This window comes from Anomaloglossus baeobatrachus, chromosome 6, assembly GCF_048569485.1.
Source record: "Anomaloglossus baeobatrachus isolate aAnoBae1 chromosome 6, aAnoBae1.hap1, whole genome shotgun sequence".
Taxonomy (NCBI): Eukaryota; Metazoa; Chordata; class Amphibia; order Anura; family Aromobatidae; genus Anomaloglossus; species Anomaloglossus baeobatrachus.
This window is the reverse complement of record NC_134358.1, coordinates 259,580,550-259,594,439: the sequence shown is the minus strand read 5'-3', so window position 1 is coordinate 259,594,439 and position 13,890 is coordinate 259,580,550. Positions and strand designations below refer to the sequence as shown.

The 13,890-nt window shown below is 42.2% G+C and overlaps 1 long non-coding RNA gene across 1 annotated transcript in view; it reads left to right on the top strand.

Moving 5' to 3' along the window:
- LOC142244288 (uncharacterized) overlaps positions 1-3,166 on the top strand; it is a 28,426-nt gene extending 25,260 nt beyond the window's left edge. Inside the window, exon 3 of the long non-coding RNA XR_012724494.1 lies at positions 64-3,166. This is a non-coding gene — a long non-coding RNA (uncharacterized LOC142244288). The remainder of the gene's footprint in view (positions 1-63) is intronic.
- The last annotated feature ends 10,724 nt before the right edge of the window (positions 3,167-13,890 follow it).

The following is a 13,890-nucleotide window of genomic DNA, read 5'->3' as shown; positions in this document are numbered from 1 at the left end:
TGATCACATGGTTTTGTTTTCTGAAATGTATACCCACATTAATATTGTCATTTTATCACATAGTACCAAAGATAATCTAGAAGACAGTGAGGAGGCCCAGTCCACAGTGGTAACTGCAACATCAGCATCCGAGATGGAGCCAACCTCCTATCAACAACCCACAACCCAGAACTCCATTCAGCCAGAAGCAGAAGAAGTGTGATCTGATTTGGGTTTGGGAACAAGTCAATCCACTATTCCAATCACAGGCCAGTCTACAGGGCAACAAAGTGGCCCATCACCAGTTCTTGCAGAGAGTAGTCCACAACAACATGTAGGCACACAGCCAAGACCAGCAACAAATACCCTGCGCACAATAGCTCACTCTATCCGTGGACGCAGACATAGGCGTTATGAGTATTTACGCACCCTGCCAGATATCATTGATACCAGAATAATACACATGATGAATTCACTGATGCCAGAGAGTGATGGAGAGAGATTTTGTCGCTCCCTCTCTCGCATTGGTTGCACCTGACAGGCAGGACAGGTTAAGGGCGTCCATAATCACACTGATTTCTGTTACCCAACGTCAGCCAGAGCCCATATATGTTTTTGAAGTGATAGAGCAATGGAGAGCAAATCCACATTGCGCACACACAAACACCACTCAAATAACTGTTGAAACCCAAACTGATGTTCAGACATTTAATTTTCAACTAAATACTGTAGTTCAACAAGTACATATACAGTGGCCCTCTACACCATTGGTTAGTGAATCACAAAATAGACCTACAACTATCCCACACCAAACAGGCCCGTTATTTACACAACAGCCATCACAACAAACATCTTTTTACCAACAAGGCCCCCAACAGACACCTATGCAACCCTCTATTAGCTATCCAAGTAATGTAAGTAATGTTCATAGACTACCACAAATGGTACAGCAACCATCATCTTACCATATTCAACCTAATCCACAGCAATAGTACTTTCAAAGTCAGCCTTTCCCTACCAACTTCACATACCAACATACTCAGCCTCTACCCTCACAACAATATGTAACACCTACACTTGGTCTTCCATCTGGTCAAACAACTACTTCAATGTTTGTTCCTAGCACAACAAATGTCACAAGTGTACACACTGTTCAGCCAATTACTACCACATCTAATGTTGTTCAGCCAACATATTCAGTAGGTGACAATGCCATGGAGACTACTGAGGAAAACATCACTAGCCTAGATGATTTAGTGGACACATAATTTGATATAGTTAGTGTATGACTAACATTTTGTAATGCATGTATGGTTAGGGCTTTTCTCCATACATTCCAAAATGTTATGTATTACTTAGCCCATATGTGTTGGTATGTTTAATTCTTTAATGGGTTTAACAGCTAAAGACCATTACTCTATCACTTCCAAAAACAGAACCTGCATGTTGTAATGTTGCCTTGCTGCGGACCTGATTTTTCGACCATCCATTTATAACAACTGTCTTGTGGGAAAATATGCACGCACATACCCTACTACATTCACATTCAAACACCTTTATCTATATTGTAAAATCCTGCCAATATGCAGTATCTGCATATGGTCTGGTCCCATACTTGTATTCCAATAATGTAAAAAAACTATGTTGGCATTACATTATTGCATAATACAGTATGGTAGTTTGTCTGCGATTATGTCCTTGCACAAATTTTGTATAAAAATAAAAAGAATACAAGGTGTCTTGCAAAAGATGACAGACATACATAGGTTAATAAAAACAACAGTACAGTTTGATTGTGTTCAAATTTTTCACAAACCATTTATTTAATTAGCAATACTGATTAGGCACAAAACCCAAACCATTATGTGGTAACAATGTGGATAACAATAGGGTAATTTAATTATCAAAAATTGAAATATGTAGACCTATGTATGGGCATTTTCTCTTTTGTGACACATATATGTTTGTGATTATGTAACATAGTGATATAACTAAAGGACAATGTCCTAATTAGACAGTATTAGCAAGATTTAAACTAAAATAATCTTTAAACTGATTTCTAACTTGAAGACCAGAAGAGACCAAATTGGTCCTTCCACTTCCGTTACCTACTAATGGGGCATTTAGAGGTGGCACATCATCAATTTCATCGTCATTGCTTTCATGTAATCTACAGTAATTATGTAAAACTACTGTAGCTTTCATGACAGCCTTGACGGTGGTTGGTTGGAGCTGGATGGTGGTTTGATAAATGCGCCATTTTGATGCTAAAATGTCAAAGGCTCGTTCCACATAGCAACGTGCTCTGGCCAAGGTGCTATTAAATTGGGCTTTTGATCTGTCCAGTCCACGTCTAGGATAAGGACGCATCAAATGCCTCGACAAGGCAACCCTGATCTGCAACCATGACAAATGGTGCATTAGGGCCATTAGTACCAGGTAAAGGTCTAGGTGCAGACAAATTTAGATTGTCAGACATTAATCGTCTTGCTAAACGTGAGCTTCTGAATCTTCTAGCATCAGAGGCACTGCCATAGGCACCAATATCCGCAAAAAGGAAACAGTAGTTAGTGTCTACCAAAGCCAAAATAACTACAGAAAAAAACTTATGGAAATATAGTACCATATATATACCAATATATGTTAAAAATAGGATGAATTCATATGGAGAAAATTATATGGAGAAAATTATAATTAGTTAGTATAAGAATATGAAAGGGGTAAAATGGAGGATTGGAAAGGGAGGAATGATGAATCCAAAAGAGGGAAACAAAAAAAAAAAAAAAAAAGAGGTATAATAAATAGTTAATTCCCTATGCAACAATGTGGGGATTGAGTGGTTAAATATTGAATTAATGATTTTCAAAATATGAGTTTTCAGATTAAGGTTTTTTGATATTAAGGTTTTTTCTTCTACTTTTTATTTCATTATGTATTGGTGTTTTTTGTAAACCCATATATACCATTGTTTTTTTATGAATGCATAAGATCGGTATCTTCTAGGGGAGAGCTTTCCTAATCAACTAATTGTCTGAATGATCCTACCCCGATGGGGATTTAATCTGATTAAGGGAATAAGGATTGTCTTTTTTTTTTTTTTTTCTGTTCATCCAGTTTGTGTATTTAAGATCTGATTTTCCTGCATTTTACTGCTTCCTGAGGAATGGGGAGGTTATACCCCCGAAACGCGTAGTGGCATGTAAATAATTAATAAATCTACATCCCAAATAACCTCATCACTACCTTTCTGAGCAGCGCAGCAAAACCGTGCATTTTTCCCCTTTTTTTTTTTTTTTTCCCTGCATCATTATCTCCCTATGGGAGCTCACGGGGCTGCTGCAGCCAGAACCAGGATCGTACTATCCGTTTGAATCTAACACCAGGGGCTGGGGAATCACCGCATCTGTGATCACGGGACCGTCCGACCCGGAGGAGGAGCTGCTATCAGACGCCGGTCCGGCGGCTGCACACTGCACGTGGAAACCCCGATCGTGTGAGCAGAGTCCTGCGGAGTCAGGAGGATGGGATCCCTGCTGACAAGGAGCGGTGAACTTGCGATTCCCCTTCAATACCACTAACAGTGTTGTACCTGACGTACAACACTATCAGGTGAGTGTGCACCTCACATTGTACATACCTCGGTACATTAAGATCCCACACAGGAGCGCCCTCGCTCTCTTTATTCATCATTTTTCTATTGCATGTTTGAATGGGAAAATTAGGCACTGTGACCATGTTATTTGACTCTGAAGTGCTGTTATGGGATATTAAAAGGTTGTAACTATCATACATTGAGGTATGTGTTTACATCTGGGTTTAAACAGCATGTGTTAACATAGAAACACATTTCAAACCATCAAACTAACATCTGTGTATACATTTTAAAACCTACTGTAAAGTAACCAACAAGCGTTCCTCTGGGGAGATGCTGAGCCGCATACATGTGTCTTGATGCTTCAATTGGTGATACACTAGGCCAAGGATGTTGTCAAATGATGGGATGGTGATATGGCAGTAGGCTTGGAATTTAGGTGGAAATTTGCGCATTTCTCCATAAAGAATATTAAAATGGCCATGTGTCTTCCTTAGTTTGACAAGGGGGTGGATCCACATTCTCTTTTCAACAGGTGGTTCTTCTTCAATCATATGTCTCCTAACCCCAAATTGCCTAGAAATCAACCACAGCAAATACATGGTTGCTTCATTGGAGAGAGACATTTTGCAGTCAGTCTAATGAGTGGAAGATGCGAAAAACAATGTTTTGAAGAGGTTTTAAACTTTTTCCAACAATGTGGGACCTAAATTGATCAATTTAGCACACCAGGATCTCATGATGAAGGCTTAGGCCCTGTGCCCACAGGGCGTTTTTACAGCGTTTTTTCTAGCGTTTTTCATTGCTTTTTTTAATCAATAAAAGCAAGGAAAAAGCATCCCAGCAAAGTCTATGAGAATCAGGACTTGCTGTGCCCACGTTGCTTCTTTTTCAGTTGCTTTTTTTCTTGCTGAAAAAAGAAGCAACATGTCAATTGTTTTAGCGTTTTTTCCTGCTTTTTTCCCCAATTGACTTCAATGGAGTCAGGGAAAAAAGCAAGAAAAAACGCATGTGTAATGCCCACGTTGCTTTATATTTTATGCGTTTGGGCGTTTTTAGGGAGAAAAGAAAGCTATGGCTATGTAGATTCCTTCATAGAAGAAAGCCACATAGCCAGCGTCGGCAGCTGTTATCTTATCTCCCATTGTTTAGCGCGACACCTCTGCAGGGACCCCCGCTGACGTCACAAGGTAAAGAGTTCATCACAGCGGGGGATCTCCAGGAAATCCCACAGTAATCCCCCTGTATGAATTGTATTCACCTTGTGACATCCCCGAACTTATACAGCGAGGTGTCGCGGTAAACAATGCATGGACCACCGCTGATGTCACAATGTAAAGAGTTCAACCCCGCGGGGATCTCCAAGAATGTGGGCGGCATTGCTCGGTAATCCCCCTGCATGAATTGTATTCACATTGTGACATCCTGAACTTCTCTGCAGTGACGTGTGGCATTAAACAATGCAGGGACCCCCGCTGACGTCACAAGGTGAATAGTTAATCCCAGCGGGGGATGTCCAGGAAAGCCCCCGGTAATTCTCCAGCATGAATTGTATTCGCCTCCTGACATCCCCGGACTTCCCTGCAAAGAGATGTCGCGGTAAAACACCGCAAGAATACTGAATGCCTGGTGCACAGCCTATGCCACATAAATGCAGGCAACCCCCGCTGACGTCAAGGTGAACCCCGAAAAACCCCGGTGATCCTCCTGCATGAACTGTGTTCACCTTGTGCCTTGCACCAGACATTCAGTATTCTTGCAGTGTTTTACCGACACCACTCTACAGGGAGGTCCGGGGATGTCACAAGTTGAATACAGTTCATGTAGGAGATCCGCTGCTGGCATGAACTCTTCACCTTACTCACCTCTCTGCAGTCTCCTGGGTCACGTCCGATGGGCTCCAGGACCTCCCGGTAAGCAGCTGATTGTTTACGTCCAGCTGTGAACAGCTTGCCAGCTTTTTAACAAGCAGATGATGAATCAGCTGATCTTCCCTGGACGTAAACGATCGGATGATGCTATCAGGTGATAGCATCAGCTGCTTACCAGCGGGTCCTGGAGCCCATGGGACTTTTAGACAATCAGCTGATGTGTAATCTGTTTCAGGTCCTTGAACCTGTGTCAGGTTCAAAGACCTGAATCCAATATCATCTGATCAGAAGGCAAACCGATCAGATGATGTGTCATCATCTGATCAGTTTGCCTTTCAATCAGATGATATTGGATTCGGATTGGACATCAAGGGACCCTCGACCCAGGACTACAGCGGAGGGGGGTTCTTTAGTTCAATAAAGATGGAGTCACTAATTGTGTTGTGTTTTATTTCTAATAAAAAATATTTTTCTCTGTGTTGTGTTTTTTTTATCTTTACTAGAAATTCATGGTGGCTATGTCTAATATTGGCGTGACACCATGAATTTCAGGCTTAGGGCCAGCTGATAATACAAAGCTGGCCCTAACCCCATTATTACCCAGTGAGCCACCCGATACCAGGGCCGCTGGAAGAGTTGGATACAGCACCAGAAGATGGCGCTTCCTATGAATGCGCCATTTTCTGGGGCAGCTGCGGACTGCAATTCACAGTGGGGGGGCCCAGAAAGCTTGGGCCACCCTGTACTGCGGATTCCAGTCCCCAGCTGCCTAGTTGTACCTGGCTGGACACATAAATTGGGCGAAGCCCATGTCGTTTTTTTTTTAAATTATTTTATGAAATTCATGAAATAATTAAAAAAAGGTCTTCCCTATATTTTTGGTTCCCAGCTGGGTACAAATAGGCAGCTGGGGGTTGGAGGCCACCCGTACCTGCCTGCTGTACCTGGCTGGCATACAAAAATATGGCGAAGCCCATGTCGATTTTTTTTTTTTTAATTCATTAAAAAAAAAAAAAAAAAAACACATAACCCAAAAGGGTTAGGAGTAAAAAAAAATGCTTATGCTCTCGCTGTATTTTCTATTGCTAGGGTAACTTAAACAGCTACTGGCTGCTAACCCCTCCTGCTTGGTGTTACTTTCACTGGCAATGAAAAATCCAGTTAAGCCCTTTTTTCTTGAGTTTTTTGCCAAAAAATTAAAAAAAAATTCCATGGGCTTAGCCCAATTTTTGTGTCCAGCCAGGTACAACCAGACAGCTGGGGACTGGAAACCGCAACGCTGAGTGGCCCAAGCTTTCTGGGCCACCCGCTGTGTATTGCAGTCCGCAGCTGCCCCAGAAAATGGTGCTTTCATAGAAGCGCCATCTTTTGGCGCTGTATCCAACTCTTCCAGTGGACATGGTGCCAGGTGGCACGCTGGGTAATAAGGGGTTAATACCAGCTTTGTTTTACCAGCTGGTATTAAGCCCGAGATTCTTAATGTGAAGCCAAGTTTGACCCGGATATTAAGAATCTCCAATAAAGGGTTAAAAAAAGACACCACACAAAAAATACTTTATTAAAAATAAATACACAGACACACTTAGGGACTCCATTTTTTTACTCCCTCTCACCCCTCCTCAATCCTGGTCTTCTGTCACCGATCTAGCTCTGCTATATCAGAAAGCACGGGGGAGGAAGAACGCTTCAAATCCCCGTGCTGTCTAATCACTCAATGAGTTAGCAGAGACTGCAGGTTGGTAAGCGGTGACATCACCGCTACCACTGTTGCCATAGTAACCTAATGAGCAGGTTGCTATAGCAACGGTGATCTCCGAGCACCTGATTCCCGGCACCGCTATTCACCTGCATGAGCCGGTAAATAGCGGTGCTGGTAAACGATCTAATAGATCATCATTTTCCTGTCACTTTTATTCCAAAATGGAGATTGAAGAAAATGGGTTGAAGAAGGAAATGGTATCAGAACACTTTTTTTTCATATCCAACTTTAATGAGCTGAAACAAGCATTCAATAGTAACAAAAAAAGCATGAAAAGAAGCAGGAAAAAAAGCATGAAAGCATGAAAAAAAGCAGGAAAAAAAGCATGAAAAGAAGCATGAAAAGAAGCATGAAAAGAAGCATGAAAAAAAGCAAGAAAAAAAGCATGAAAAGAAGCAAGAAAAAAAGCATGAAAGCATGAAAAGAAGCATGAAAAAAAGCATGAAAGCATGAAAAGAAGCACAGAAAAAAGCAGCTTTTTTTGTGCTGAAAAAAAAGCACCGTGGGCACAAGGCCTTAACAACGTTATTTGGTTAAGAATGCGGATCTGTAAAACACATGACACGGATGGCATACGTACGTATTTTATGCTAATACGGACCCTTCACACGTACACACGGAGAGCATACGCCATCACACGGATGCCATACGTACGGGAGAAACACCTATAAAAAACGGAACACGGACCCGAAAAACGGACCGTGTCACACGTACGTTTTTTTATGCGGAAGAGTGTTTTAGGCCTTATAGACAGCGGACAGCCCCAAAACAGAGCAAATTTTCAGCGTGAAAAACTGGAGAAAAACGTTTTTTTTTTGCCGCGCTAAGAAACCACAAGCATGCATAAAATAATTTGTTCTTTTATTTAGATCATTCCAACGCATTTCAGAGGCTCATCTGCCTCCTTCCTCAGGGAAAAGAGATTCTTTTCCCTGAGGAAGGAGGCAGATGAGCCTCTGAAACGCGTTGGAATGATCTAAATAAAAGAACAAATTATTTTATACATGCTTGTGGTTTCTTAGCGCGGCAAAAAAAAACGTTTTTCTCCAGTTTTTCACGCTGAAAATTTGCTCTGTTACGGGGCCGCTGCTGAACCACCCAAGCACTCATCCATGTCAGCAAAGGGGTTGTGACTGGCACAACCCGGCCAGGTGAGTGCATTACCTTTGTCCTTTTTCACCCTGTAAACCGGGTAAGACCCTATTGCGCCTCTTTCTCTCCCATCACAGCACCAAAACAGAGAAGAAAGAAGACAAAAGACCTCACAATCATACTCACCAGACGCCGACTGGGAGCAGTGACTGGGCTAGCCACTCCATTAGAGATAGAATACCAGCTGCCTGCTTCTTCCCTAAATAGTTCATGCATAATTTGGAGCTGTGCTTTGGGTCATTGTCCTGTTGTAGGATGAAATTGGTTCCAATCAAGCACTGTCCACAGGGTATGTGCATGGTTTTGAAAAATGGAGTGATAGCCTTCCTTATTCAAAATTCCCTTTTACCTTGTACAAATCTCCCACTTTACCAGCACCAAAGCATCCCCAGACCATCACATTACCTCCACTATGCTTGACAGATGGCGTCAGGCACTCTTCCAGCATCTTTTCAGCTGTTCTGCGTCTCACAAATGTTCTGTAATGTGATCTAAACACCTCAAACTTTGATTTCTCTGACCATAACACTTTTTCCAATCTTCCTCTGTCCAATGTGTGTGTTCTTTTGCCCATATTAATCTTTTCCTTTTATTAGCCAGTCTCAGATATGGCTTTTTCTTTGCCACTCTGCCCTGAAGGCCAGCATCCCGGAGTCGCCTCTTCACTGTAGACATTGACACTGGCATTTTGCGGGTTCTATTTAATGAAGCTGCCAGTTGAAGACCTGTGAGGCGTCGATTTCTCAAACTAGAGACTCTAATGTACTTGTTTTGTTGCTCAGTTGTGCAGCGAGGCCTTCCACTTCTCTTTCTACTCTGGTTAGAGCTTGTTTGTGCTCTCCTCTGAAGGGAGTAGTACACACCGTTGTAGGAAATCTTACGTTTCTTGGCAATTTCTCGAATGGAATATCCTTCATTTCTAAGAACAAGAATAGACTGTCAAGTTTCACATGAAAGTTCTCTTTTTCTGGCCATTTTGAGAGTTTAATGGAACCAGCAAAAGTAATGCTCCAGATTCTCAAGTAGCTCAAAGAAGGTTAGTTTTATAGGTTCTCTAATCAGCAAAACTGTTTTCAGCTGTGCTAACATACTTGCACAAGGGTTTTCAAGGGATTTCTAAACATCAATTAGCCTTTAACACAGTTGGCAAACACAATGTACCATTAGAACACTGGAGTGGTGGTTGTTGCCTATATATATATATATATATATATATATACATATATGCATATATATATATATATATATATATATATATATATTGCATTAAAAACCAGATGTTTGAAGCTAGAATAGTAATTTACCACATTATCAATGTATAGAGTGTATTTCTGTTTAATTTAATGTTAGCTTAATTGAAAAAAAATGTGCTTTTCCTTCAAAAATAAGGAAATATTTAAGTGAAGTCTGGCCACCTATCTCTGTACAGTCCCTGACAGATGTTCTGTCGCTTATCCACGTTATATAAATAAAAGCTTATAACCTGACTTTAAATTCATCCATTGGTTTTATAAATTACTGTTTTGAAAGCTGAAACCCTCCCACATTTGGTTTAGGTTATGAAAATAAAATTGCTGCAAAGCTGAAATATTGATCATTTAATGAACACAGAAAGGTCAGATTTTGGCAAGACAAAAGTTTTGTCGCCTTCTCATATAATGCACCCAATCCTAGTTTACATCCTCACCTGTGCTCACTAAATGATCGCTTAATTAGTGGGTGTCTATAAAAAGAAACCAAGCACCCCAGACCTTCACGTGAACTGCAACTTGACCTCTGACAACATGCCTAAAATCCACCCTGCGACCAAAGCCTTGATTATCAAGAGGCTGAAGACCAGATCCACTGCAGAGGTGGCTGGCACCTTTAATGTGTCTCCGCGTCAAGTACAAAGAGTTACAAAAAGATTTGAAGAGACTGGAGATGTTTTTGACAAGCCCAGGTCCGGCAGACCCCGCAAGACAACTGCTCAGGAGGAACGTTTATTGGTTAGAAAATCCAAAGCCAGCTCCTCTTCCACTGCAGCAGAGCTCGAACAGGCCTGGTCACCTCAAGTCCTTGTATCAACTAGAACAGTTTGTAGGATTCTGTCTCGAAATGGCTTCCATGGTCGAATCAATACACATGAAGCCAGCACTAAAGAAAAGGCAATTAAAAGTCTCATAGCCTGCTAAACAGATAGACGCTGGAAAAGTGGCAGAAGGTGGACTTGTCTGATGAATCTTCAGTTGAATTACACCACAGCCGCTGCAAATACTGCAGGACACCTACTGGAGCCCGTATAGATCCAAAATACACCCAGAAAACAGTTACGTTTGGTGGTGGAAAGATTATGGTCTGCGGTTACATTCAGTATGGTGGTGTGCGAAACATTTGCAAGGTAGAAGGCAACATCAATCGCCTAAAATATCAAGAAGTATTAGCTACCTCTTACATTCCTAATCATAAAAGGGGTCAAATTCTGCAGCAGGATGGGGCTCCATCTCATACATCCATGTCTACAACAAAGTTCCTCCTGGCAAAGAAGATCAAGGTGCTCAAGGACTGGCCAGCCCAGTCACCAGACATGAACATCATTGAGCATGTTTGGGGGTAGGATGAAAGAGGAAGCTTGGAAGACAAAAACCAAAGAATCTAGATGAACTCTGGGATGCATGTAAGACTGCATTCTTTGCTATTGCTTATGGCTTCATCAATAAATTGTATGAATCATTGTTGAACCACATGGATGCAGTCCTTCACGCTAATGGAAGTCACACAAAATATTAAATATGGCTCTAATAGCACCACAACTTCATTCACCAATGTTATCTTTGTATTAGAAGTTAATTATTTGTTTGAATTTTACATTACTTTCTGTGGGCGACAAAACTTTTGTCTTGCAAAATTCTGACCTTTCTGTGTTCATTAAATTATTTTGCAGCAACTTTATTTTCATAACCCAAATCAAATTTGGGAAGGTTTCAGCTTTCAAAAGAGTAATTTATAAAACCAATGGATGAATTTAAAGTCAGGTTATCAGCTTTTATTTACATAACATGGATAAGCGACAGAACTTCTGTCAGGGACTGTAGTTGAGTCAAGCCTTGGAAGTAACCATCACAGTGGTTTGGGCTGACTTATAAGTACTGTACCCTTTGTGTACTCTGTAGCCCAATTATTATATATTTTCTCTTTTCTACTTTAATTTTGCATGTAATGTAGGTGTGGCTTACATATTAAGTAGTTGTGTTCAGGACAGTATGTTGCTTAACATACAAATGCCCCCAACCAAAAAAATTGATCTTCTGCTGTCAAAATTGGTGCAACTTTATCCTATATTTTGTGTAATTTTCACTTCAGGAATATTCTAAAGTTACATATATTCAAACTATTCAAATTGTCTCTCCAGGAAAGGAGACAAACTCTAGCGCCACCTATTGGAAGTAGCAATTCTAAAAGTCACAAGTGGCCTTTTAACAAGCCTTTTCATATGACCTAGGATATATGCCAGATCAGAATCCCAATTTGCAGACACGGTGTTTCAGGGTGATTGCCCCTCGTCAGTGCAAAGTGTGGGTAACTGATCTGGCTTATGAGAAGCTTTGTGGGGATCACGGGGAAGACTATTCTCCTTACGGAGACCTGACAAACCAGTCTGGCTGTCAGTGGTGAAGGGACTTATAGCTGCAATGCCCCTCTGGGAACTAATATATATATATATATATATATATATATATATATATATATATATATATATTATTTTTTTTTTCAAACTGTCACCCATACAGTATTAACTGAGATAACCTGCCTGGAATATGTCTTTTTTTACACATGTCAACACCCAGAAGGAGTATTTTTAACAATGTTATCAACCTCCTTCCTGTATTCTCAGGTGGACCCTTACGTAATCGTATTCTCTGTACCAAATACGCTCCTACATATATACACGGTTTGACCATGCTGGCCCAAGTGCAGTAACTTTGCATCGAAGACGGATTTTTGGGTTAACTACAGCAACAAATACTTACATGGGGTGTAGCTATAAGGTGCAAGGGTTGCCCAGGAGCCTTAGGGGCCCAAAAGGTCCCTTTGGCCCATTTGTACAGACTTAATATTAAAGACCTGCACTAGTTGGTGGCCTTTTGGGGATTTTGTATTGGGGCCCACAAGCTTCAATTTACGCTACTGCTACCGTGTTTTTCCAAAAATAAGACCTCTTCCAAAAATAAGCCCTAGCAGGGATTTTCAGCATTTTCGGAGCAAGGCTTAAATATGACATCCCACAAAAATAAGCCCTAGTCGCAGTTCAATAATGAAGTGTCCGTGCAGCTAGAAAAGTTAAAGCAACTGTAGGACACTTTATTATAGACAGCGGGCACACTGCAATCACACTCACAGACGCCGAGCAGAGGACCTGCAGTGCTCGCACATCCGCACACATCCGATCTCACACCCACACATATCAGAGCTCCCACACACAAACATCAGATCTCGCACACAAACATCGGATCAAACATACATCAGATCACACACATGCCGGCAGAATCCTGAGAGGCTGTGCATTGGAGTGCAAGGACCTGCCACAATGCTTGCTTATGTGGCGCCCCTGACCCGGTCCGGCACCACTGAGTACTGCACCCATGCTGTGACAGTACTTCCAGGTAATCCTAAGGGCCAGAATGAGGTGTGTATGCACAGACACTTAGCAACCAGTTCTCCCACACCTTTAGAGAGGACCCTTGGGTAGTCTCCAGAGGGGGCTAGCTTTCAAATCTTTTCAAGAGGTGAAGCGGAGGGACTGGGAGCTAGAGTGTAGAGGTTGTCAGGAAGAGAGGAGAGCCAGTCTGATAGTGGAGTGCGGCGGTCGTGAGGCGGATCCACACGCTGCCACTAGTCAGACCCTGCGTGGTGTAGTGACAGTTAGTGGGGGAGAACGGTCACCTGGTAGTCAGAGAAAGAGGTGCTTCTGGTGACTAGGCACGTATGGGGTACAGGTCCCTAGAGCAGACTCCAGTTTAACTATCTGCTAAACCTGCCGGTGAGGGGAACTACAAGTACCTCACCGATCTGACAGAGTCCGAGCCTCAGCAGCAATACAGGGACCCATAAGGAGACAGAGCCTGAAGCCATCTTACCTGGTCCACGCTGCCGGCAAACGGGCCAACACAGGGGAGAAAAAGCAGTAGCGACTCCCTGGATAGACCCCCATAGTACTCCAGGTCAGGGGGTTATCCGAACATAGAAGTGCTAGGAAGGCGAGCTAACAGGTTACCCTCAGACTGGCCGAAGGAGCTCCTGGTCTTACCTGGTTCATCACAGCAACGCCCAGGTCAGCTCACCGCAACACCTAAGTGACTAAAAACCAGTTAAAAGACTTTTGGACTCAGCTTGTGTTATTCCGGGACCTGCTATTCTGCTCACCCGAGCCCCTGTGGCCTGCCTCACTCACGGGAGGCTACATCATCTTACTGCAGACCCCATCAGCCCCAGACGCTCGTTAAACCTGCAGTGGCGGTCATTCACATTCCTGACCGCAAGCCATGGGTGGCGTCATG